General features: G+C 47.2%; 1 pseudogene; it reads right to left on the minus strand.

Moving 5' to 3' along the window:
• Positions 1–24,061: 24,061 nt before the first annotated feature.
• On the minus strand, positions 24,062–24,441 carry LOC112609951 (annotated as a pseudogene).
• Between the last annotated feature and the right edge of the window lie 1,762 nt (positions 24,442–26,203).

Raw genomic sequence — 26,203 nt, forward strand, 5'->3', positions numbered from 1 at the left:
AGCAGGAGCAAGAGAGAGAGTGGTGGTTGTGAAGGGTGCCACAAACCTAACTAGATCTCTTGAGAACTCACTATCACAAGGACAGCACCAAGCCATGAGGGATCCGCCCCCCATGACCCAAACATCTCCCACCAGGCCCCACCTCCAACACCGGGGTTTACAATTCAACGTGAGATTTGGCCAGGATATATATTCAAATTATATCAGTCTGTCGTTAGGTCTGCTGCCCACACCATTCCTGCTGATCCTATCTGTGGTGGGTTAGCTGACTTGAGCCCTCAGTGGTCCGGCCATTCAGTTTCTCGCTGAAACCAATTAAACGCAGGTGGATTTGCCAGACTACAGCCCTGCAAGGGTGGGAACTTTGTCTTTTTCACCACTGTATTCCCAGCCCCTAGAACTGTGCCTGGAAAACAGTGTGTGCTCAAAAATGCATATTGAATGAGTGAATAAATGAATGACTGAATGAAATCAGCCTCCTGAATTATTTACCCGACTCCTGACAGCTTGATTAATGAAGTAAGCTGATGAAGTTTCCCTGTAATCCCAGCACTTTGGGAGGCTGAGGCGGGTGGATCACGAGGTCAGGAGATCGAGACCATCCTGGCTAACACGGTGAAACCGTCTGTATTAAAAATACATAAAAATTAGCTGGGCACGGTGGCAGGTGCCTGTAGTCCCAGCTACTCGGGAGGCTGAGGCAGGAGAATGGCGTGAACCCGGGAGGCAGAGCTTGCAGTGAGCCAAGATTGTGCCACTGCACTCTAGCCTGGGCGACAGAGCAAGACTTGTCTCAAAAAAAAAAAAAAAAAAAAAGTTCCAGAGGCTGAGGGCCGTGGCTCACACCAGTAATTTCAGCACTTTGGGAGGCCAAGGTGGGAGAATCACTGGAGGTCAGGAGTTCAACTATCCTGGCCAATATGGTGAAACCCAGTCTCTACTAAAAATACCAAAAATTAGCCAGGCGTGGTGGTGCACACTTGTAGTTCCAGCTCCTTGGGAGGCTGAGGAGGAGAATCACTTGGATCCGTGAGGTGGAGGTTGCAGTGAGCCGAGATTGCGCCATTGCACTCCAGCCTGGACAACAAGAGCGAAACTCCATCTCAAAACAAACAAACAAAAGAAGTTTCGGGAAACATAAGGCCTGAACTAAAGCCCCACCTGGAAAGATGCTTTATTGACTGGCTGATGAATAAGAAAGACCGCTCCCAACCCTGCCCCTTGCTGCATGGAGCAAATTGTCAGGGACCAGACCCCTGGGCATCATGGTGCCGTGCCAGGAGGTCGTAGAGGGCCAGCTGCCCCTGCCTAACTCCTCTATCTCTGCTCCCAGATTATAAATACTCCTCTGGCACATTCGACAGGGCTCCTAGGTTGCTAAGTGGACTCAAAGCCCAGCCAGGCTCAGGCTGCAGAGTGGCTTCTGTCTGAAGTTCCATCAAAGAGAGAAGAGCAATATCTCAGAAACACGATGAAAGGCTCCTGGGAAGCAGGGTCTGACTTTCAAAAGGTCATCTACAGCCCACATTGAGAGTACCTGCTGTTCTCAAAGGACAGGGCTTTAAACAGAGACTGCAGCTATTTCCTTCTCTGACATTCAACACCATGACTAGAACCAGGCAAAGGCACCCAGAGGACCATGGCAGCCCATCCTGGAGTTGAGAGGGCTGGACGATGGGGCCCTGGGGGAGAGACAGCACCGTCTTGGGCTGTTAGAGTCAGGATCTGCCACATGTCCTAGCGTGGCTGGAGGAAGGGTCCTGATACGGTGTGGCTGTGTCCCCACCCAGATCTCATCTTGAATTGTAGCTCCCACAGTTCCCACGTGTTGGGAGTGACCCAGTGGGAGGTAATTGAATCATGGTAATTGAACGGGTCTTTCCCATGCTATTCATGTGATAGTGAATAAGTCTCATGAGATCTGATGGTTTTATAAAGGGCAGTTTCCTTCGACAAACTCTCTTCCCTTGTCTGCTGCCACGTGAGACGTGCCTTTCCCTTTCTGCCATGATTGTGAGGCCTCCCCAGCCACGTGGAACTGCGAGTCCATTAAGTCTCTTTCTTTTGTAAATTTCCTAGTCTCGGGTACGTCTGGTATGTTTTTTATTTTTATTTATTTGTTTATTTATTTTGAGACAGAGTCTCACTCTATTGCCCGGGCTGGAGTGCAGTGGTGCTATTTTACCTCACTGCAGCCTCTGTCTCCCTGGTTCAAGCAATTTTCCTGCCTCAGCGTCCCAAGTAGCTGGGATTACAGGCGCCTGCCACCACACCTGGCTAATTTTTGCATTTTTAGTAGAGACGGGGTTGCGCCATGTTGGCCAGGCTGGTCTCAAACTCCTGACCGCAGGTGATCCGCCTGCCTCAACCTCCCAAGATGCTGGGATTACAGGCATGAGCCACCACGACCGGCCTTGGGTATGTGTTTATCAGCAGTGTGAAAATGGATTAATACAAGTACCCTGCCTGTCTTGAGAGACAGTAGAAAGACACTGTCCTGGGAGTCCAAGGCAGGGCCTGTCCCCATAGGGAACACAGGGTGAGCAGGAAGGAACCAATCTTCAGGGGGAACTTTCCGGAGCCATGGGTTGTTGGACTGACTGCTCCCCTGACTGAAAGAAGGTTCGAAGAAGGCCTTCAAGCCCGAGGTGTGTCCTGAGTCAGGCCTTGGGGATCATAGCAAGAACCAGCAGGCCCTTTCATCAGAGCCCCACTCTCTGGGCATGTCACAGTTGTGCCCAGGAGGGCTCCCTCTCTCTCCTCCAGCGGGAACACAGCAGGGCAAGTAGGGCCTCCGGACTGGGCCCATCTTCCTCAAGCTCTGAGTTCGTCGATTTCCCCCAGCCCTGACTGTCCCCCTGAGCCTTGGCCCAGGAGCTGCTTCGCCTACAAAGCCTTCTCACCCTGCCTTCTTGCTGCAGGTTAGAGGTCACCTCCACCGTAATTAGATCCTTTTTCAAACAAAGGAACTACACATAACGTCTTTGAAATAACTGGGGAAATTTGAATATGAACTGGGCGTTGGATTATCAAAGAAATATGATGACCTACGTTTGGTGTGATAAAGGTATCCTACGTAGGAAATTATCTTTGTTTTTTTTTTTTTTTGAGACGGAGTCTCGCTCTTATCCCCCAGGCTAAAGTGCAATGGTGAGATCTCGGCTTGTTCCAACCTCCGCCTCCCGCGTTCAAGCGATTCTCCTGCCTCAGCCTCCTGAGTAGCTGGGATTACAGGCATGTGCCACCATGTCTGGCTAATTTTTGTATTTTTAATAGAGACTGGGTTTCACCATGTGGGCCAGGCTGGCCTCAAACTCCTGACCTCAGGTGATCTGCCTGCCTTCACCTCCCAAAGTGCTGGGATTACAGGCATGAGCCACCATGCCCAGCTATCTTTGTTTTTAAAAGGAGGCCGGGTGTGGTGGCTCACGCCTATAATCCTAGCACTTTGGGAGGCTGAGGCGGGCAGATCACAAAATCAGGAGACTGAGACCATCCTGGCCAACATGGTGAAGCCCTGTCTCTACTAAAAATACAAAAATTAGCCAGGCGTGATGGTGCACTCCTGTAATCCTAGGTTCTTGCGAGGCTGAGGCAGGAGAATTCCTTGAACTCCAGAGGCAGAGGTTGCAGTGAGCCAAGATTGTGCCACTGCACTCCAGCCTGATGACAGAGTGAGACTCTGTACCAAAAAAAAAAAGGAACACTGAGGTATTTGGGAGTGAACTGCTGCAATGTCTGAAGTTTACTTTAAAATCCTTCAGAAGGAAGTTAGAAATAAATCTAGCAAGATGCTAATAACTGTTAAGCCTGGGTGGTGAGCATGTAAGGCTTTCTGTATGTTTGGAAATTTATATAATATAATGTAGGAAGAACAAAGGTCACCACCTCTGAGGGACGTTCCCTGATTCCTGAGAACTGGGTTGGGTGTCCCTCTCATGGGCGACCCTAGTTCCTGTCCTGGCCCGACGTCAGTTACCGGGGCACTTACAATTCTGAATTCAACTGCCTGCGTTTTTAATTAGGTTAAGACCCTTGGGGGTACCCCCAGAGAGTCTGACAGAGAGTAGATGCTAATACAGGAATGCTGGAAAGAAGGAAGGAGGAAGAGGGAGGAGGGAGGGAGGCTACAGCCTCCAGCTCCCATCTCAGAACCAGGCACACAGCAAGTCCTCAACTCTTGTTTATCAGGCTGAATTTTCTTTTCTTTTCTTTTTTGAAACGGAGTCTTGCTCTGTTACCCAGGCTGGAGTGCAGTGGTGCAATCTTGGCTCCCTACAACTTCCTCTTCCAGAGTTCAAGTAATTCTTGTGCCTCTGCCTCCTGTGTAGATAGGATTACAGGCATCCATCACCATGCCTGGCTAATTTTTGTATCTTCTTTTTAGTAGAGACACGGTTTTGTCATGTTGGCCAGGCTGGTCTCGAACTCCTGACCGCAAGTGATCTGCCTGTCTCAGCCTCCCAGTGTTGGGATTACAGGCATGAGCCAGTGCACCCGGCCTAGGCTGAGTTTTCTAGGAGGAAGCCAGCTCTCCTGTCTTCCTTTTCCTTGAGGGCTCGATCAGTGTCAGTCAGAAGACAGGCTGGGTTTTGTGGCTACCTTCATTTTCTGTGTCCCAACCCCACCCTCAGCCAAAGTGCTGTTGGAAATTGAGGCTAAATATTTATGCCCACCACACAGAAATGTGTACATGAATTTTTGTTTTTGTTTTTGTTTTTTTGTACAGAGTCTCACTTTGTTGCCCAGGCTGGAGTGCAGTGGTGTGATCTTGGCTCGCTGCAACCTCTGCCTCCCGGGTTCAAGCAATTCTTCTGCCTCAGCCTCCTGAGTAGCCGGGCCTATAGGCATGCGCCACCACGCCTGGCTAATTGATGAATGTTTTTAGCAGCAGTATTCATTATAGCAAAAAAGGTAATATAACCCAAATGTCCACCAACTGATGAATGGATAAAATGTGGTGTATCCATACAACGAAATATTTGGCAATAAAAGGGAACAAAGTTCTGATGGATGCCGCAACATGTTTGAACCTCAAAAACATTATGCTAAGTGGAAGAAGCCAGTCACGAAGGGTCACATATTATGACTGCATTTATATGGAAGGTCCAGTGGAGGCAAATCCACAGAGGCAGAAGACTGATACATAGCTTCCTAGGACTATGAGAGTTAGAGGAAGACAGAGTCTTGCTCTATCACCCAGGCTGGAGTGCAGTGGTGTAATCATGGCTCACTGTAGCCTTGACCTCCTGGGCTCAAGCAATCCTCACACATTAGCCTCCTGAATAGCTGGGACTGCAGGTGCACCCTGCTATGCCTGGCTAATTTTTGTATTTTTTATTTTAGTAGAGATGGGTTCTTGCTGTGTTGTCTTGGGTGGTCTTGAACTCCTGGGCATGAATTTTATGGCATATGAATTATATCTCAATCAAGCTGTTATTTAAAAAATATATATATGTATCCATTATCCAACCTGTGCTGCAGGGTGATAAGGCAGAAAGAGATGGACGTGGGGTTGGCTATCTTCCCAATTTAAAATAGAACAATAAAAGATGAGCTGGAGGTGTGGGGCGAGTATGTAACAGGGCCTATAAATAAGATCTTGGCTTGTAGTTGTCAGATGCAAGGTGCTGATGAGGGCTGCTTATCTGTGACCTTGCAAGGAGCAAAGTTTGATCTCGATCTATTCACTAAAGAGCCAACTGTGATGCTGTGGAGATGGGGAAGAGGAAAACTCCTCCTGTGATGCCAGACAGATATAATTAAAATATAAATCACACTTTCCAGGCTTGGAAGACATTTATCATGTAGCTTTCCAGAGGCATTGCACAGACAAGGCGGTTTGAATAATTCCATGAATTACCTTGGAAAAGAGGAGGAGGGGGCACCTCCAGGGTGGTGGGCATGGTGGAGGAGGGGAAGGAGGGAAGGAAAGAGGACAGATCAGTAGCGATGATGGGGAAGGGGATATGGTTGTGGATTCCCAGCCTGCTGGTCCAGGCCAGGACATGAGCGGTGAGCACACACAGCATTAGACATTTTCTTAATCTGTTGTCATAAGAATGCGAGCTCCAGGAGGGCAGAGATTTCTGTTTATTTTCTTCATTGCTGCATCCCCATGGCTGGTGTGCCACAATTTTTTGTGTGTACATGTTGAGTAAATGAATATTTTAAAATTAGACTTGACTTCCACCTCTGGTGAAGATGGAATAACAGGGACCAGCCTGAAACAAGTAAAAAATTGGACAAAAGATTTCAGTGAATCAAAAAAAAAAAAAAAAAAAAAAGCTGGACAAAATATAAAACAATGGTTTTCAAGACATTGGATGTCAGGCAACGGATCTCAAGGACAACAATCCGTGAGAGAAAAGAAATAGACCGGGTGCGGTGGCTCACACCTATAATCCCAGCACTTTGGGAGGCCGAGGTGGGAGGATCGATCACCTGAGGTCAAGAGTTCAATATCAGCCTGGCCAACATGGTGAAACCCCGTCTCTACTAAAAATACAAAAATTAGCCAGGCATGGTGGTACATACCTGTAATCCTAGCTACCTGGGAAGCTGAGGCAGGAGAATCACTTGAACCTGGGAGACAACAGAGGTTGCAGTGAGCCAAGATTGCGCCACTGCACTCCAAGCTGGGCAACAGAGCAAGACTCCATCTCAAAAACAAACAAACAAACAAATAAAGAATATCCTACGGCTAAGGGAGAAGACCCACAGCTGGAATTCAGACTTCATGGGGCAAAGTGAAATTACAGCCCACTGGGTAATGAAGTTTACTGTGTTGTTCCAGGCCACAGCTGGTCCACAGTTGCTGGACAAACAGAAACTCCCATCTGGGGTGCAAGCAGGTGGAGGCTGGGGGGCACAGATCCATGGCTAAGACTGGCAAGCAAGAAATCTCCCCACCAGGGTGCAAATGGGCTAAAGCTGGAAAGTGAACTGCCATGGGGCCTGTGGGACTCACTGAGAGTCTGCCCATGGGGACTGCTGAAACCTGATGGCAAGCTGTCAGTGGGGATACTTCTAAAATTTGGTGAGGGTGAGTACCACTGGATGTTCCTCATACTCCCCTGGCAGCCATGAACTAAAAGCAAGAAACCCATAAAAGTACACGAAAACAATAAACAGAAGCAAGCAACTTTTTACCTACAGTGCTCCTCCAGCTCCCTCTCCTGACAAAGTTTAGCATCGTGCTCACGGCAAGGGAGAAATTCTTACAGGGTCCAGCTCAGTTATCACAGGGCAGGCAAGGAAGGGTAGATTTGAAGCTGAGAGAGAATAGATTGATAGCTGGTACAGACACAGTTCGACATTCAATAGAAAATGATCAGTCATGCAAAGAAGACAAAACATGACTCAATGAGGAGAAACATCAATCAATAGAAATAACCTTTAAAGGTACACAGATGAGGCTGGGTACAGTGGTCCATGCCTGTAATCCCAACACTTTGGGAGGCTGAGGTGGGAGGATGGCTTGAGGCAGGAGTTTGAGACCAGCCTGGGCAATGATGAGACATTGTCTCTACTAAAAATTTAAAAATTAGCTGGACAATGTGGTATGTACCTGTAGTTCCAGCTACTTGTGAAGCTTAGGTGAGAGGATGGCTTCAGCTAAAAAGTTCGAGGTTGCAGTGAGCGATGCTGGTGCCACTGTACTCCAGCTTGGGTGATGGAGTGAGACCCTGTCTCTTAAAAAAACAAAACACAGATGATAGAATTAGTAGACAAAACAAAACAGTTATTATAACAGCTATTACATATCCTATATTCAAGAAGGTAGAAGAAGGATTGAGCATGTTTAATTGCGATATGGAAAATATTATTTATTTATTTATTTTGAGATGGGGTCTCGCTCTGTCACCCAGGCTAGAGGGCAGTGGTGCGGTCTCAGCTCGCTGAAAGCTCTGTCTCCCGGGTTCACGCCATTCTCCTGCCTCAGCCTCCCAGGTAACGGGGACTACAAGCACCCGCCACCATGTCCACCTAATTTTTTTTTTGTATTTTTAATAGAGACGGGGTTTTACCGTGTTAGCCAGGATGGTCTCGATCTCCTGACCTCATGATCCACCCATCTCGGCCTTCCAAAGTGCTGGGATTACAGGCGTGAGCCATCATGCCCGGCTGAAAATATTTTTTAAAAGATCCAAACTGAACTTCTAGAAATGAAAAATATAATGCTTGTGGTGGGAAAATACACTGGATGGGCTAATTCCAGATTAGATATCACAGAAGAAAATGCCAGCAAACTTGAAGACATAACCTTTACAAATATTCAAAATGAAACATGAAGGGAAAAAGACTAAAAAAACGAACTTGGACATAGTCCCTGGTGGGGAGGGGGGAAATAAACAGAGCATTATCTTTCTGTTCCCATATTTCTGTAGTGTAGAGATAGGCAAACTTTTACTTAAAGGAACAGATAGTGGGGGTTTTAGGCTTGTGGGCCATATGGTTCCTTTCTTTTTTCTTTTTTTGAGATGGAGTCTCACTCTGTTGCCCGGGCTGGAGTGCAGCGGCGCAATCTTGGCTCACTGCAACCTCCGCTTCCCGGGTTCAAGCAATTCTCCTGCCTCAGCCTCGCGAGTAGCTGGGACTACAGGTGCTCACCACCACAGGGTTTCACCATGTTTTCCAGGGTGGTCTCGAACTCCCAACCTCAGGTGATCTGCCTGCTTTGGCCTCCCAAAGTGCTGGGATTATAGGCGTGAGTCACCGCGCCTGGCCAGGGCCATATGGTTTATATTGCAACTTCTCAACTCAGCCTATTTAACTCTGCTCAGAAGCAATCATAGACAATATATAAGCAAATGGGCATGACTGTCTTCCAGTAAAACTTTATTTATAAAAACAGGCAGCCAACCCGTGGTCTATTGTTTGCCAGTTTCTCCCCGAGAGCATCCAGTGAGTACCCTGAGTGCTTATTTAGCATCCCCAAAACCCAGAGGGCCTACCTAAGCCTGGTAGATGAGAGCTCACCCCAGGCCCCAGACCTGTCTTCCTCTTCTCTCCATTTAACTGGCATTCTCCATCCAGATTTCATTCCCCCAGGGCCTTGAAGGTTAGTTAGTGGATAAGTAAATCTATTTAGCACTTGTGGTATGCTAAAGTATGGTTCCCCAGAAAGATATTCACATCCTAATCCCTGGAAACTGGACTGGCTTTTTTTTTTTTTTTTTTTTTTTGAGACAGGGTCTCACTCTGTCATTCAGGTTGGAGTGCAGTGGTGAGATTTCAGCTCACTGCAGCCTCCACCTCCAAGGCTCAAGTGATCCTCCCACCTCAGTCTCCCAAGTAGCTGGGACTACAGGTATGCACCATCACCCCTGGCTAACTTTTTGAATTTTTGTAGAGACAGGGGTTTGCCATGTTGCCTAGGCTGGTCTCGAACTTCTGCGCTCAAGTGATCTATCTGCTTTGGCCTCCCAAAGTGCTGGGATTACAGGCATGAGCTACCGTACTCGCTGTTACTTTATATGGAAAAAGGAGCTGGGAGCAGTGGCTCACATCTGTAATCCCAGTACTTTGGGAGGCTGAGGCAGGTGGATTGCTTGAGGCCAGGAGTTTGACAGCAGCCTAGGCAACATAGTGAGTTCCTGCTTCTACAAAAAAAAAAAAGATTAGCCAGGCCAACATGGTAAGACCCTGTCAAGAAAGAAAAGAAAGAATAAAGAAAAAGAGAGTGTGAGAGAAAGAGAGAAGAGGAAGAGGAAGAGGAAGGAGGAGGAGGAAAGGAAGGAAGGGAGGGAGGGAGGGAGAGAGGGAGGGAGGGAAGGAGGAAGGAAGGAAGGTAGGAAGGAAGGAAGGAAGGAAGGAAGGAAGGAAGGAAGGAAGGAAGGAAGGAAGGAAGGAATCTTTGCAGATGTGATTAAGAATCTTGCATTGGGCACTTTGGGAGGCCAAAGTGGGTGAATCACCTGAGGTCAGGAGTTCGAGACCAGCCCAACCAATATGATGAAACCCCGTCTCTACTAAAAATACAAAAAAAATTAGCCAGGCGTGGTGGCATGCACCTGTAATCCCAGCTACTCGGGAGGCTGAGACAGGAGAATCGCTTGAACCTGGGAGGCGGAGGTTGCAGTGAGCTGAGATCGTATCATTGCACTCCAGCCTGGGCAACAAGAGCAAAAACTCTGTCTAAAAAAAAAAAAAAAAAAAAAAGAGAGAGAGAATCTTGCATTGGGGAGAGTATGCTAGATTATCCAGGTAGGCTTGCAATGCAATCACAGGTGTTCTTCTAAGAGAGAGGCAGAGAAAGGTTTGACACACAGGAGGAGCTATCTGAAGACAGAACAGAGAATGGTTTGAAGATGCTGGCCTTGATGCTTGGAGTGAAGGATGCCAGCAACCACTAGAGGTTGGAAGAGATAAGGAATCCACTCTCCACTAGAGCCTCTGGAGGGGGCACGTCCCTGACTACACCTTGACTTCAGCGCAGTGATACTGATTTTGGACTGCTGGTCTCTAGAACTGAGAGAAAAAAATGTGTATTTCTTTAAGCCACCTATTCTGTGCTAATTTGTTGCAGTAGCACTAGGAAGCTACTATAGTCATTGAGTAATTATCTACAGTAATTATCTGCAATCATCAATAGTCAAATGACCTTCCCCCATACTGCTTTCAGAGCTAGTGGTTTTGTTTTTTTTTTTTTTTTTGAGACAGGGTCTCACTCTGTCACCCAGGCTGGTGTACAGTGGCACAATCTCGGCTCACTGCAACCTCTACCTCCCAGGTTCAAGTGATTCTTGTGCCTCAGCCTCCCAAGTAATTGGGACTACGGGCTCATGCCACCATGCCTGGCTAATTTTTTTGTATTTTTTGGTAGAGATGGGGTTTCACCATGTTTGCCATGCTGATCTCGAACTCCTGACCTCAAGTGATCCACCCACCTCAGCCTCCCAAAGTGTAGGAATTACAGACGTGAGCCACTGCGCCTGGTCAGAGCTAGGTTAAAGAGGCTTTCTGTACCTCTGCCTTAACACAAAGCAGGCTTCACGGGAATGGGCGGGCAGCCCAGCCAAGGAATCAATGTGTTGATGTGGGAATCAGGAGATTTGGGTTCAAGTCCCGTTCTGCCTTCCTCACTGAGTGATCCTAGGCCTTTGGTTTCCCTGGCTGTGAAACTCCCACATGGGATAGAAGAGGAGGCTTCCCTCCTGCTGCAAATGCTGTTAAGCTTAAAGGGAATGCTGCACAAACATGGTCTATCCTTGCCTTTGGGGCTGTGGGACCCTTAGATTCAATCCCCTGACAGCCGCCCGGCTCTGAGTTTTTGGAATAACAAGAATGATAACAGGAGTGGCTAACCTTTACTGCGTGCCAGGTGCTGTGTTAAGCAGTTGACTTGTTCTCCAGACTTTCCATGTTCTCCAGAGATAGCATGGAAATAGGCTAGTGGAGTTTGCACTTGGAATCAGTAAGACCTGAGTTGGAGTCTCAGATCTGCCACATTTAGCTGTGTGACCTTGGACAAGTGACTCAACCTCTCTGGGCATCATAAGCCTCACTTACAAAATGGTTCTGTCTTTGCCTATCTTCCTGGGATGTTGTGAGGATCAGGTTTACCTTGAGCAAAATGCCTGGCACAGTTCTCTTGCTACCACCTGTTCTTTGTGACTAGGATTCCTGAACACACAAAGGGGGCTGTTCACAAAGGCGGGTGTGCTGTTGTCTCTCGGTAGAAAACCATCTAAGTGCTACCACATCCATTCAAAGGGTAACAGTACAGGCCCGGTGTGGTGGCTCACACCTGTAATCCCAGCACTATGGGAGGCTGAGGTGGGTGGATCACTAGAGGTTAGGAGTTCAAGACCAGCCTGGCCAACATGGTGAAACCCCGTCTCTACTAAAAATACAAAAATTAGCCAGGCATGGTGGCAGGTGCCTGTAATCCCAGTTATTTGGGAGACTGAGGCGCGAGAATCACTTGAACCCAGGAGGTGGAGGTTACAGTGAGCCGAGATTGTACCACTGCATTCCAGCCCAGGCAACAGAGTGAGACTCTGTCTCAAAAAGAAAAAGAAAAAGAAAAAAGAAATGGGCACCGCTACCATCCCCACCCCTGCCCCATTGCTGAGGAACTATAGAATATTTCTTCTAAGATAGCACCTAGACTCCCGCATCCATGGTAATTTTCATGCTGAGGGCTGAGTGACTAATTTTCCCACCTAAAATTGATTCTTCCTTCTTTTGTTATTATAGTCTGGAGAAAGGACATAATAAAAACCCTTTGAGTCTGGCAAAGAAAGCAACATGAAATGCGATTTAACATTGGAAGTAATCATTGTGTCAACAATTCTGAAAAAAAAGTAAACAAATCAAGGAGTAGCTTTTAGAGCTAGTCTTAAGTCGTGCCAGAAAGATCTGAGTTAGAGAGAGGAGGTTACATGCAACAATTTGTTTCTGTCCCTGAAATGCTGCTCAGTCTGGACTTCCCGTGCTGGTTAAAAGCCCCTCCAACTCCCTGACCCACTGGCCCTAGCCCCACAGGTGTCCTCAATATTGATCTCACTCTTGACTCCATCCAGCCTCCCAGTCCTGTGGATTTCATGCCTCTCACAGCTGTGGGATATTCCCCTTTGCCTCCCTCCTGGGGCGGTTGCATAGCCGGTTCTCTAGTCTCGCTGTGTCCAGGCCTTACCTGGGCAGAGCGACCCCCCAAGCCAGCTGCCATGAGATCTTTCTGATCATGAGGGCGAAAAGATTGTAAAGGTGACTGTCAGTTATGTACCAAGAACATATTGAGTGTCTACCATATTGCTTGGTTCTTTCATTTAATTTCCAAAAGCCTACAGGGTAGCTTCTGCGGGTCCCACTTTACTGATGAGGCAACTTGCCCAAGGTTGGTCGAGGTCACTGAGCTGGTAAACAGTGAAACGCATTTGAACTCAGGACCGTGGGACTCCAAAGTCTGTGTTCTTCTCACTTTACTAGTTTCCTTCATTGGCTTCCCATTGCCCAACAGCTGAGTTTCTGAAACTTGTGCCCTGGGGACATCACTGTATAAGATGTTAATAAGTTTTCTTTTTCTTTTTTTTGGAGACAGGGTCTCTGTCGCCCACGCTGGAGTCCAGTGTCATGATCACAGCTCACTGCAGCCTCAACCCCCTGGACTCAAACAATCCTCCCACCTCAGCCTCCCGAGTAACTGGGACTACAGGAGTGCACCACCACACCTGACTAATTTATTTTTATCTTTTGTAGAGATGGAGTTTTGCTTGTTGCTGAGGCTGGTCTCAAACTCTCGGGCTCAAGTGATCCTCCTGCCTGAGCCTCCCAAAGTGCTGGGATTACAGGCATGAACCACTGTACCTGGCCATAAATTTTCCCTAAACAACAAAGTGTGTGGTGGTGGGCATGGGAGGCCTGTGGTTAAATCCATTTGGGACTAGCTCCCTGTGCTGCCCCTTCTTGGAGAATTCCTCTCATATTAGTATAGTAGGGGCTTTGATGCATCTGCAATTAAAGAACAAAACCAAAACCCTTTAACCCAGAGTTTGCCAAGGGCACTTTGCCATGGAACCCTTTGGCACAGAGCATCTGTCAGTCTGAAGGAGGACTGGTGTTCCTCGGCACACAGTGTGGGAACCACTGGGCTTCTGGCTCAAGTTGCAAGCCCTTAGCCCAGTTGGTTCACAGGCCCCTGTGCTGCTTCTCTGGTTTCACTTCCTCTTGTGCCCTGGTCAAGCTTCTGTTCTGGCCACAGCTCACTGCTCATAATTCCTCCAGCAAGAGGGGGTGTTCATGCCTCCGTGGGGGTCTCCCTCTGCCTGGCATTCTGTTTCCTCCCTGCCTCCTCTATGTGCTTTCAGGCATGTACTAGCTGGAATGTCCCCTGCTCAGAAGCATTTTCCCAAAACTTTTGATTTTGAGACAGAGTCTTGCTCTGTTGCCCAGGCTTGAGTGTAGTCGTGCAATCTCGGCTCACTGCAACCTCCGCCTCCCAGGTTGAAGTGATTCTCATTCTGCAGCCCCGCCAAGTAGCTGGGACTACAGGTGCACTCCACCACACCTGGTTACTTTTTTTTTTTTTTTGCAATTATAGTAGTGACGGGGTTTCACCATGTTGGCCGGGCTGGTCTTGAACTCCTGGCCTCAAGTGATACTCCTGCCTTGGCCTCCCAAAGTGCTGGGATTACAGGCGTGAGCCACCGTGCCTGGCCTGCATTTTCCCAAGCCTTCTAACCAGAGCTAATCACCTCCCCCATGATTGCATCATCTCTGTACCTAGCACTTACTTTTAGTGCAGCTTGTCTCTCTGTGTATATTGAATAATATTTATTTTTATGTGGCTGTCTTCTATTGTAGACCATGAACTTCTTCTTTTTTTTTTTTTTTTTGAGACAGAGTCTCGCTCTGTTGCCCAGGCTGTAGTGCAAAGGCACAATCTCAGCTCAGTGCAACCTCCAACACCTGGGTTCAAGCAATTCTCCTTCCTCAGCCTCCCAAGTAGCTGGGATTACAGGCGCCCGCCACCATGCCCAGCTAATTTCTTCTATTTTTAATAGAGATGGGGGTTTCGCCATATTGGCCAGGCTGGTCTTGAACTCCTCACCTCAGGCAATTAGCTCACCTCAACCTCCCAAAGTACTGGGATTAATGGGCATGAGCCACCATGCCAGGCTGACTGTGAACTTCTTAAAGGGCAGACTGTCTTCTTTATTTCAGAATCTTCAACACCAAGCACAGCGGCCTGATATGCAACAGGTATTTGCCAGCTCAACTTCCTATTGTATTTCAGTGTATTTTCTTAATATATAGATAAATAAAATTCATGACAGGTGCATTGGCTTATACCTATAATCCCAGCACTTTGGGAGTCTGAGGCCAGACCATCACTTGAGGCCAGGAATTTGAGACTAGCCTGGGTAACATAGTGAGACCTCATCTCTGTATATATATAAAAAATTAAATTAGCCAGGTGTGGTGGTGCATGTCTATAGTCCCAGCTACTCAGGAGGCTGAGGCAGGAGGATCACTTGAGCTCAAGAGTTTGAGGCTGCAGTGAGCTATGAGCTCCCAGGCTCGAATGCTATGCCACTGCACTCCAGCCTGGGTGACAGAGGGAGACCCTGTCTCTAAAAAAGAAAAAGGAAAAAAAAAAAAAAAGCAATTCATGCCCATTGTGGGATGTTAAAAAAAATACACTCAAAGAAGAAAAACGCATAATCCTGGAGGGATCAGGCAAATGATTTTCCACCTGGTGTTAACACAAGAACTGGCCAGGTGCTGTGTTACGTGCCTGTAATCCCAGCACTTTGGGAGGCCGAGCCGGGAGGATCACTTGAAGCCAGGAGTTCAAGACCAGCCTGGGCAGCATGGCAAAACCCAGTCTGTACTAAAATATACAAAAATTAACAAGGTGTGGTGGTGCATGCCTGTAATCCCAGCTACTTGGGAGGCTGAGGCATGAGAATCATTTGAACCCGGGAGGCAGAGGTTGCAGTCAGCTAAGATCACTCCACCGCTCTCCAGCCTGGGCAACAGAACGAGACCCTGTCTTGAAAAATAATAATAATAATAATAATTACCTGGGTGAGCTTATTAAAAATAGAGATGCTCACACTGCACCTAGGCCACCCAGCTGCTATCTCAGAGTGTGTGTGTGTGTGTGTGTGTGTATACGTCTGTGTATACATGTGTTTAATGAAATTCCAGCTGATTCTAAAACTCATCCATCCCTGTACTTTTAGTACAACATCATCCATCATTAAGGGTCTGGTGATTCAAATACTTTTGTACTATAAACAAAGTTGTGATAAATATCTTTGTATATAATTCTTTGTCTCTGGGTCTATTTATTGCCTTAGAACAGATTCCTACAAGTGGAGTTACTGAGCCAAAGGGCAAGCAGGTTTTTAAGGCTCCCGGGACAGATCATCAATTACTCTGCAGAAAGATTGCACCACTTCCCTCTCCCACCGGCGCCTCCGAGGGTGCTTGTCTCATCAAACCCCCACAATTATGGCCACTTTTGACAAGAAAGAATACGAGAATAGTTGCTATTAAATGTGAAAGAAAAATTGCCTGGCTGGGTGGTTTTTAAAGAGGGGCATTTAGCAAGCTTTTGAAGCCTAATTACTGTTTAATCAGCCTAGGAACACACAGGCTCATTATTTTCTTTTTGCAGACACTGAGAATTGCAATGCATGGTTGGCAATTTTGCCAACGCTGTAAACACCCATCACTTCATTTTCCTAGAAAAGCTTTGCTCTCTCTATGTGTGAAGGATGAAGCCTGTGCATTTCATCCTCCCCAGACACTCAGCTAACGGGCAGGTCCACTCAGCTGACAGCATCTCACCCGAGATACTTACACCTACAGTGTGGGCAGGGGACTGGCCGCCCACCGCGCAGAATGTTGCCCAAAGCTCAATGTTCTTAGCTGTCATATTTCATGTTTTCACCCTTTCCTCCTCCATCCATCTGTGGCAAGCAAGGGCACCCCTGGCAGAGTTTCTTGAAGTTTGCCTAGACAGCTCATTCCTGCCTTAGAATGGAAAAGGCCATTATTCCCTCCCCTGTGCTCCAGGATCTACAGTGTAGCTGGGAAAGAGAAGTTTCCAGGAGGGAAGAGTGCCATGACCAAGTTCAAAGGAGGACAATGTTCATTCAATTGTTTATGCTCGTCTTCTGACCCACAGCTACCATTCTGGAAATCGATCCCAGAGAATGCTTACACATGTGCATAATGCTATTTGCAAGGACTTTCCCTACTGTTAGACAACAAACAAACACCTACTAACAGGCAACTGGTTAAGTAACTGAGGGTCCTTCCATACAGTGGGATACCAGGCAGTTAAAAATAATGAGGCAAAACACACAAAACAATAAGACAGACCTGTATAGACAGTAGGTAAATATCTGCTGTTAAATGAGAATAGCAAGTGGAGAAAAAATATCCCTGTACAAAACAATCCTGTTTCTGTAAAAGGAAATAATTGATTCAATCAATATTCAATGAGGACCTACTACATGCCAGGTACTGTGGATAAAAAGGCAAACCACACAGAGCCCCTGCCCTCGTGGAACACACATAGCCAGGGTGGATAAATAAATAGAAAAAAGACTGAGGCTGGGCACAGTGGCTCACGCCTGTAATCCCATCATTTTGGGAGGCCAAGGCGGGTGGATCACATGAGGTCAGGAGTTCGAGACCAGCCTGGCCAACATGGTGAAACCCCTGTCACTACTATAAATACAAAAAATTAGCCGGGCGTGGTGGTGGGCGCCTGTAATCCCAGCTACTCAGGAGGCTGAGGCAGGCGAACAGCTTGAACCCGGGAGGTGGAGATTGCAGTGAGCTGAGACCATGCTGTTGCACTCCAGCCTGGGCAACAATAGTGAAACTCCATCTAAAAAAAAAAAAAAAAGAAAAGAAAGAAAGGACACAAACACACACATACACACACACACACACACACGCACACGGAAACTCACTATTCAATGTTCCTTTGATTCCTGAAGAGCTTTGGTATTAAACAGTTTCCCATGAAAGGTCTGGACAGTCTTGGAGGGACCACGCTTAGTAGTGGTTCTTGGCCCTGGCTAAACATTAGAATCACCTGGGCAGCTTTAAAAACCTCCCAGTGTCCAAATTCACCCCAGACCAATTAAAGAGAATCTTTGGGGGTGGGACCCAGGCATCAGTTTTTTAACGATCTCCAGGTGATTCTAATATGCAGCTGAAATTTGTAAACCTCTGCTCTAAGTGGTTGGATAATAGGGGGAAGTGGGCTAGTTGTGAAACCTCTGTCAAGCAGCTGTGTGATCATGGGCAGGTTGCTTGACCTCTCTGAACTTTATTTTCCCTGCTCTAAAGTGGGATCATACCTTCTTCACATGATAGAATGAGGCTTATTGAGAACATTATCTGAAAGAGCTCAGTCAATTGTAAAGCATGATATAAATATAAGATGATATTTTATTTTCTGACTTGGTTATCAGCTCAGAAAGAAGTAATAGGTGGAGCTGGGGGTCAGGCAGAGCAATGTTGAGTTAATGGTTAACAGAGAGAAAAGAAGCTGATTGACTGGAATAGGAAGGGCAGAGAGAAGGTCAAAGGGTCCCCTAAACCATTTGCACTAAGGCGGGATCTCAGGATTCCAGGGTGATGCTAAGGCCCGAAGTTACGTCTTCATCTTATTCCTAAAGCTCTGTTATTTTCTGTCTTTTTTTTGAGACAGAGTCTCGCTCTGTTGCCCAGGCTGGAGTGTAGTGGTGCAGTCTTAGCTTGCTCCAATCTCCGCCTCCTGGGTTCAAGCTATTCTTGTGCCTCAGCCTTCTGAGTCGCTGGAATTAGAGGCGCGCACCACCATGCTCAACTAATTTCTGTAATTTTGGTAGAGACAGGGTTTCACCATGTTGGCCAGGCTGGTCTTGAACTCCTGGCCTCAAGTGATCCACCTGTCTTGGCCTCCCAAAATGCTGAGATTACAGACGTGAGCCATTAAGCCCGGCCAAGCTCTGTTATTTTCTCACTGGGTACTGCCAGTATGAAGAGCCAGAGATGGCAACTGTCTGGGTGAGAGGTCTGATGACCAGATGGGAAGGAGCTGAAGGGGTTCTTCAGGCTCTGCTGGGAAGCTTTCAGCCAGACAGGGTCCCTTCCCTGGAGTCACCCTCACCAGCAACTTAAAGAGTGAGAAATTCTCCTGGGCTTGTACACATGGGCCCGTCAGACCAGGCTGCTGGCCCTGGAGACTTTGTGAGGGGCTGAGCCTACCCTGGTCAGGAGGCCAAGGGGTAGGAGGCCAAGGGGGCTGTGAGCCTGGACTTTTCCTGCCCTTCCTTGACAAAGACCATCGCCCCCCCACCCTTAGAGTAAGGAGGTCAACACACAATTGTGCAGCAGCGAGCAGAGTGGAAATGCTTCTGTCTGACTCAGTCTACCTCCAGCCGAGTGCCCTCAACTCTTCTACTCAGACTTTCCCTTTCAACCCACCAACCTTCGTCCTTCCTTAGTGTGCTCAGTAATGCATGTTAAGTGACTGAGAAAGTCCTAACTTGCAATGAGCTCCATTCGCTGATAGATCTTGACATTTCATGATGACAGGTTTTTTTTTTTGAGACAGGGTCTCACTCTGTCACCCAGGTTGGAGTGCAGTGACATGATCTCGGCTCACTGCAACCTCCACCTCCCAGGCTCAAGTGATCCTCCTACCTCAGCCTCCCAAGTAGCTGGGACCACAGGTGCGCACCACCATGCCCAGCTAATTTTTGTATTGTTTGTAGAGACAAAGTTTTGCCATGTTGCCCAGGCTAGTCTCAAACTGCTGAGCTCAAGCAACCCACCCACCTCGGCCTTCCAAAGTGCTGGGATTACAGGTGTAAGCCATCTTTTTTTTTTTTCTTAAAAAAAATTATCTTTTGCCTGGCATGGTGGCTCACGCCTGTAATCCCAGCACTTTGGGCGGCCAAGGCAGGCGAATGACCTGAAGTCGGGAGTTCGAGACCAGCCTGGCCAACATGGTCTCTACTAAAAATACAAAAATTAGCCAGGTGTGGTGGCTCATGCCTGTAATCCTAGCTACTCGGGAGGCTGAGGCAGGGGAATCATTTGAACCCGGTTGCAGTGAGACAAAAATCACGCCACTGTACTCCAGCCCGTGTGACAGTGTGAGACTCCTTCTCAAAAAAAAAAAAAAAGAAAAGAAAAGAAAAAAATTATCTTTTTTTTGAGACAGGGTCTTGAACTCCTGAGCTCAGTGATTGTCCTCCCTCAGCCTCCTAAGCATCTGGGATTGCAGGCAAATGCCACCACACCTGGCCCTTTCTTTTTTTAAACAGGTGTCTGATTTCCCACCTCCATTCCTTCCACAGCCCAGAGAGGTAGGACGTCATCTCTTCAGTTTTCTATCTACTCACAGGTTTGATCTTTAACCTCTCAAGAACAGTAAGCCAGAGAAACAGAGATAAGCGTTGAGTTGGGATTCAAGTTTGCTTCAGCTGTTGCTGCCTGATCCGCACATCCCAGGGCTCCTTCTTAAGTAGTTCCTTGCAACTTAAAGTGTATCCAAAAGTGATACTCCTTTTTTTTTTTTTTTTTTTTTTTTTTTTGAGACTGAGTCTCTCTCTGTCACCCAGGCTGGAGTGCAGTGGCGTGATCTCGGCTCACTGCAACCTCCACCTCCTGGATTCAAGTGATTCTCACGCCTCAGCCTCTCGAGTAGCTGGGATTACAGGTGCCCACCACCACACTCTGCTAATTTTTGTATTTTTAGTAGAGATGGGGGTTTCACCATGTTGGCCAGGCTGGTCTCCAACTCCTGACCTTAGGTAATCCACCCACCTCAGCCTCCCAAAGTGTTGGGATGACAGGCGTGAGCCACTGTGCCCGCCTCCTTTTTTTAATTTTGAAAATTTCAAGCTTTCAGAAAAATTACAAGAAATAGGACAATGAACACTTGTATATTCTTCACCTGGATTCATTTGTTGCTAGCATTTTGCTCATTTGCTTTATCTCTCCCCCTCTGTGTTTGTATACACACACACACACACATTTTTTTAAAATTATTTTAATTTTTGGCCGGGTGTGGTGGCTCATGGTTATAATTCCAACACTTTGGGAGCCCGAGGTAGGCAGATCACTTGAGGCCAGAAGTTCAAGACCAGCCTGGGCAGCCTGGGCGAAACCTTATCTCTATAAAAAATACAAAAATTAGCCGGGCGTGGTGGTATGTGCCTGTGGTCCCAGCTACTCAGGAGGCTGAGGTGGGAGGATCACCCGAGCCTGGGAAGTTGAAATTGCAGTGAGCCAAGATCTCACCACTGTGCTCCAGCCTGGGCAACAGAGTGAGATCCTGTCTCAAAAAAATTATTCTGGCCAGCCACGATGGCTCACGCCTGTAATCCCAGCACTTTGGGAGGCCGAGGCATGTGGATCACTTGAGGTCAGGAGTTCAAGATCAGCCTGACCAACACAGTGAAACCCCATCTTTACTAAAAGTACAAATTTAGCCAGGTGTGGTGGTGTACACCTGTAATCCCAGCTACTCGGGAGGCTGAGGCAGGAGAATTGCTTGAACCCAGGAGGCGGAGATTGCAGTGAACCGAGAACACACCACTGCACCGCAGCCTGTGCGACAGAGACTCTGTCTCAATTAAAAAAAAAAAAAGAAAAATTATTTCAACGTTTGCTAAACATTTTGAAAGTTAGTTGCAGGCATCATTGATATTTTATTTCTAATATTACTTCAGCATGTATCCCCTAAGAATGAGGACATTCTATATAACCACAGTATATTGTCATACTTGAGAAATTTAACGTTAGGCTGAGCACAGTGGCTCATGCCTGTAATCCCAGCACTTTGGGAGGCTGAGGCAGGTGGATCACTTGAACGCAGGAGTTTGAGACCAGCCTGGGCAATATGACAAAATTTAGTCTCTACAAAAATCACAAAAAATCCGCCAGACATGGTGATGCACACCTGTGGTCCCAGCTACGCGGAGGCTGAGGTGGAAAGATTGCTTGAGCCCAGGAGGTTGAGGCTGCAGTGAGCCATGAGCATGCCACTGCACTCCAGCCTGGGTGACAGAGCAAAACACTGTTTCAAAAAAAAAAAAAAAAAGAAAGAAATTTAACATTAATACTATATTGTGATATATATATTCCATATTCAATTTTCCCAATTGGCCCAATTATGTACTTGACTAGCTTTTTTTTGAGATGGAGTCTTGCTCTGTCACCCAGGCTAGAATGCAACAGTGTGATCTTGGCTCACTGCAACCTCTGCCTCCCGGGTTCAAGCAATTCTCCTGCCTCAGCCTCCTGAGTAGCTGGGATTATAGGCACGTGCCACCACGCCTGGCTAATTTTTATATTTTTAGTAGAGACGGGGTTTCATCATGTTGGTCAGACTGGTCTCAAACTCCTGACCTCAGGTGATCCACCCACCTTGGCCTCCCAAAGTGCTGGGATTACAGGTGTGAGCCACCACACCCGGCCTTTTTTTTTTTTTTTTTTTTTTTTTTTGAGACAGAGTCTCGCTGTGTCACCCAGGCTGGATTGCAGTGGTAAGATCTCGGCTCACGATAACCTCTGCCTTCCAGGTTCAAGAGCTTCTCCTGCCTCAGACTCCCAAGTAGCTGAGATTACAGGCACCTGCCACCATGCCCGGCTAATTTTTGTATTTTTAGTAGAGATGGGGTGTCACCATGTTGGCCAGGCTGGTCTCGAACTCCTGACCTCAGGTGATCCACCCACCTCGGCCGCCGGAAGTGCGGGGATTACAGACGTGAGCCACCCCGCCTGCCCTTGAATAGCTTTTTGTTGTTGTTAAGGTCCAATCCAGGATCGCAGATTGCATTTAGTGGTTCAGACCCTTTGGTATCTTTTAATCTAGAGCTGTTTTCCAGACCATTTTGATCTTTTCTGACACGGACATTTTTGAAAAGTCCAAGCCAATTGTGTTAAAACTACAATTACTTTATGCTATTTGAATTCTACACGTGATCTTGTTCCTAGAGATGTAAATTTTATCTATGCTGCCACCAGGTGGCGCACTCGGTAGGTCCTGGTCCTCAGAAACCCTTGTGAAAGGGCAGTCAATTTAAGGCAAGCAAACTTGTTTCAATCAACCAACGCTGTTATCTGGTAAAGCATATGATGTTGGCAGTGCCCATGTTTATAAAGGCATGTGGTGTCTTTTCCATAACCTGGGGATCTTGCTAATTAGGATTATAGTTTGGTAGACCTGTAATGGGTCTCAAGATTCTACCTTTTTTTTTTTTTTTGGAGACAGGGTCTCACTCTGCTGCCCAGGCTGAAGTGCTGTGGCATGATCACGGCTGACTGCAGCCTCAAACTCCTGGGTTCAAGCGATCCTCCCACCTCAGCCTCTCAAAGTGCTGGGATTACAGGCATGAGCCATTGTCCTGGCCAAGGTTCTGCATTTCTAACAATGGCCAAGTGATTGTGATGCTGCTGATTTGAAGACCATGCTTTGAGTAGCAGGGGTTTAGAACAAGCCTATGAAGAATTATAATCTATGTACAACTAGTGGCTTCTATTCTTGAGACAAAGTCTCACTCTGTTGCCCAGGCTGGAGTGCAGTGGAGCCATCACGGCTCACTGCAGCCTTGACCCCTGAGGCTCAGGTGATCCTCCTGCTTCAGCTTCCTGAGTAGCTGGGACCACAAGCATGCACCACTACTAATTTAAAAAAATATTTTGGGCCGGGCGCGGTGGCTCAAGCCTGTAATCCAGCATTTTGGGAGGCCGAGGCGGGTGGATCACGAGGTCAGGAGATCGAGACCATCCTGGCTAACATGGTGAAACCCCGTCTCTACTAAAAATACAAAAAACTAGCCGGGCGTGGTGGCGGGCGCCTGTAGTCCCAGCTACTCGGAGGCTGAGGCAGGAGAATGGCGTGAACCTGGGAGGCGGAGCTTGCAGTGAGCCGAGATCGCGCCACTGCACTCCAGCCTGGGTGACACAGCGCGAGACTCCGTCTCAAAAAAAAAAAAAAAAAAAAAATATATATATATATATATATATATATATATTTTGGAGACAGGGTCTCTGTATCTTCCCCTGGCTGGTCTCGAACTCCTGGGCTCAAGGGATCCTCCCATCTTGCCCTCCCAAAGTGCTAGGATTAAGGTATGAGCCATCATGCCTGGCTACTCTATCTATCTATCTATCTATCTATCTATCTATCTATCTATCCATCCATCCATCCATCCATCCATCCATCCATCTATATTTAAACAATGTTGGCCCCCACAATGGTTCATGCTTTGTAATCCCAGTGCTTTGGGAGGCTGAGGCAGAGAGATCACTTGAGGTCAGGAGTTTGAGGCCAGCCTGGACAACATGGCGAAACCCCATCTGTACTAAAAATACAAAAATTAGCCGGGTGTGCTGGTGCATGCCTGCAGTCCCAGCTACCAGGGAGGCTGAGGTAGGAGAATTGCTTGAACCCGGGAGGTGGAGGTTGCAGTGAGCCGAAATCACACCACTGTGGTCCAGCCTGGGCGACAGAGCAAGATTCCATCTCTAAAAAAAAAAAAAAAAAAAAAATTTGATAACTTTATTTGGGATTTTCGATGATTAGCAGTTAGTTCTCATTCACACCGACTGTAGATTTTTTAAAAGTGGTAACAGGTACATAGGCAACCGAAGTATAGAGCTTGTTTGGTAAATCTTTATCTTCATTACATTTTCTGGACAACCGAACGTGGATGCAGTATGAGACATTCCTTATTCCTTTGGCCCAGACAGCTTTGTTGAGCCTGGTATCAAAGTGCGCATCTGGAGTTCCCATCTCTTTCGTGGCAAGTTTCCGGAGCTCTTTGAGTGCCTGAGGAGCATGCTTCTTGAAGCCCACTCCATGAATGCACTTGTGAATGTGATGGGGTATTCTCGGGTCACCATCTCATTGATGGCAGAATGGCCCTTCTTCTTCTCATCACCCTTCTTTGCAGGAGCCATTCTGCTGGGCCCACGTTGGAAAGGAAACTGGCCACTATTCTTATATCATAATCAGCAGTAAAGCTAGTCTCATTTTCCACTACTTCCCTCTTCCTCCCTCTACTCCAGCCCCTTGGCCTTGCTTCTTTCCCAGAGGGCCTCGACCCTAGCTTTCCCCTCTGTCTTGCATGCCATTCCCCCAGATATCCTCCTGCTTGACTAATTTCCTTGTCTCCGGCGAGTTCTTAGCTCAAACCTTTCTCTCTCTCTCTTTTTTTTTTTTTTTTTTTTTTGTTTTTGAGACAGGGTCTTGCTCTGTCGCCCAGGCTGGCATGCAGTGGCGTGATCATGGCTCACTGTAGCCTCGACCTCCTGGGCTCAATTGATCCTCCCAAGTCTCCACAGTAGCTGGGACTACAGGCATGCATCACCACGCCCGGCTAATTTTTGTATTTTTTGTAGAGACGGGGTTTCGCCATGTTGCCGAGGCTGGTTTCGAACTCCTGAGCTTAAGCGATCCGCCCACCTTGGCCTCCCAAAGTGAAACTTCACTTTCTTGATGAGGCTCACCCAGACCTCCTTATTAAACACTGCTGCCTCCCCCATCCCCTCACACCCTCCCTTAACTTGCCTGATTCTTTGTTTCCTCCAGCCTTCTCCACCTTCTCACATACCATATAATCTACCTCCCGTGTTTATTGTTTATTTCTGTCTCCCCCTTTTAGAATCTAAGTTCCACGAGGGAAGGGATCTTTGTCTGTCTGTTGTCTTCACTGATACATTCTGAGCACCTAGAACAGTGTCTGCACATAGTAGGTGCACAAGAACTATTTGCTGAATGAATGAAGCTTAATAGGACCTTCAAGATAACAGAATCCAATCCCCTCATTTAATTGATGAAGAAAGGAGCCCCAGGTCTTTGGGCAAGACGAAGATTTGCCCAGGGTCATATAGACTGTGGGAATATTCTTATTCTTCTAAATGAATATAATCTAAAAGCCGGACTTGTTTCTATCAGTTAATTTTCTAAGCTCTAATTTTATTTTATTTTTTAATTTGTGTTAGGTATTTTCCCCAAGGGATCTGAAGCAGTGGACAAGATGAGAAGCAATAGAGAATGGAACAGTTAGGAGTCCAAATGGAAGAGATATCATCTAAAGGAAGAGGGAGTCAGCCTAACAGGCACTAGATCGTAGTTAATTACTCTAAGGGGGGCAGAATTTGGCTCTGAGTCATCTGGCAGCTGAGGTTAAACGGGAAGCACGTGGGACTCCATAACATTCCTTGTCTGAGCTAAGGAAGACTGAGTACTCCACAGAGACTCACGTCCAGAAGGAACCTGGTCCTGGAGAACCCTGTGTAATATCCCTTTGGCCCCACATTGGACAATGTTTACCAAAAAAACCCAAAGTCATGGTTGAAGAATATAGTCGTTTCATCTGCAAAGACTAAGAGTGTAATATTAAATCACATTATAGGCTGGGCATGGTGGCTCATGCCTGTAATCTCAGCACTTTAGGAGGCCAAGGAAGGCGGATCATTTGAGGCCAGGAATTCAAGACCAGCCTGGCCAACATGGTGAAACCCCGTCTCTGCTAAAATTACAAAAATTAGCCAGGGCTGGCCGGGTGCGGTGGCTCACGCTTGTAATCCCAGCACTTTGGGAGGCCGAGATGGGCGGATCACAAGGTTGGGAGATCGAGACCATCCTGGCTAACACAGTGAAACCCTGTCTCTACTAAAAATACAAAAATTAGCTGGGAGTGGCAGCGTGCACCTGTAGTCCCAG

This window comes from Theropithecus gelada, chromosome 16 (assembly GCF_003255815.1).
Source record: "Theropithecus gelada isolate Dixy chromosome 16, Tgel_1.0, whole genome shotgun sequence".
Taxonomy (NCBI): domain Eukaryota; kingdom Metazoa; phylum Chordata; class Mammalia; order Primates; family Cercopithecidae; genus Theropithecus; species Theropithecus gelada.